Raw genomic sequence first — 1,619 nt, forward strand, 5'->3', positions numbered from 1 at the left:
GACCAGGATGGTCTCGATCTCTTGACCTCGTGATCCACCCGCCTCTGCCTCCCAAAGTGCTGGGATTACAGGCTTGAGCCACCGCGCCCGGCCCCAGAGCCATATTCTTAAAGTTTTTCTCTTGATCTGTGTGGCTTCAGCTACATATATTTTTTTTCCACAATAATGGTTTTAGGATTGGCTGGTTCCTGATGCAGTAAAGGTGGATGTATTAACAGAGATGTTATCAGTCACCAGCGGTTATCTGGTGTCTAGATTAAGGAAACTACGCATCATCTCTATTTGGCAGTGTTACCCAGTGAGTGTACTGGGCAGAAATAGATTGCCATCTTAGGCCTTGGAGTCAGGTTCTTATCCATGCCTCCCCCACCCCTAAAGAAGTACTCAAGACAATGGGAAAGTACTCTTGGGCCAAAACCAGCTTTACCACTGTCCTCTCACCAAGTATTAGAAGCATCTGCTGTAATACCATATTAATTAGCTCTGACTCTGTCCTAGTCAGGGAGTGTCATTCTCATTTTTTGGAGAGACTTCATGCTACCCCTTACCTCCTGGCATTTTATCCCCTCTTGGGAAAGTCTAGCTTTTATATAACCACTGGGCCTGTCCACTGAGTTTTCCTCCAGGCTCCTCCCTTCCAGCAGAAGACAAAAAAAGTGGTGCTCAAACTTTACTGTGTATTAGAATCACCTGGAAAATGTTAAAATACAAATTGCTGGGTCCACATCCCGAGTTTCTGGTTCTGTAGGTCTGGAGTGGGAGCTCTAGTTTTGCATTTCTATTCAGTTCTCCACTGATGCCATAGGTCTTAGGGACCAGAGTTTGAGAACCACAGATATAGAAAATGGAGATAAGGTTTAGAACTTCTATGGATGACAGAGACCATGGATCTCTGTGTAGATAACAGAAGTCCAATTAGAGAACCTCTTACCTTTTTGAGGCTGATATGGAAGAACAATGTGTCCCTTCAGCTACATCATTTTCAGTACATTATGAGGTTTGCATTTCTTGAACTGAAGCTAAGAGTTCCCTGATTAAAACATGATATTGGCCAGGAGTGGTGGCTCACGCTTGTAATCCTAACACTTTGGGAGGCTGAGGTGGGTGGATCAACTGAGGTCAGGAATTTGAGACCAGCCTGGCCAACAGGGTGAAACCCTGTCTCTACTAAAAATACAAAAATGTGCCAGGCATGGTAGCAGGCGCCTGTAATCCCAGCTACCCAGGAGGCTGAGGCAGGAGAATTGCTTGAACCCTGGGGGTGGAGGTTGCAGTGAGCCGAGATCACGCCATTGCACTCCAGCCTGGGCAATAAGAGCGAAACTCCATCTTAAAACAAAACAAGGCTAAACAAAATGATACAGTACTGGGCAGTTAAGTAAGCTAAGATGATCTTACCTTCTCAGGAACAGTCTTGGTGCTGTGTAGCTTATCTTTTAACTCAAAATGAGAGAGCAGCTACAGAAATATACACTCCCTGGTATGAGCTGTAACTAGCTGCAACTGTTGCTAACAATAGCAATAAAGCCAGAAAAGAAACAGCTGAAACTCTAACCAGGGCATACACAACTGAAAATACTTTTCAGCCTTAAAAAAAAAGTTTTTGTTTTTTTTTTTTT

The sequence above is a fragment of the Cebus imitator genome, unplaced genomic scaffold (assembly GCF_001604975.1).
Source record: "Cebus imitator isolate Cc_AM_T3 unplaced genomic scaffold, Cebus_imitator-1.0 Scaffold149, whole genome shotgun sequence".
NCBI lineage: Eukaryota > Metazoa > Chordata > Mammalia > Primates > Cebidae > Cebus > Cebus imitator.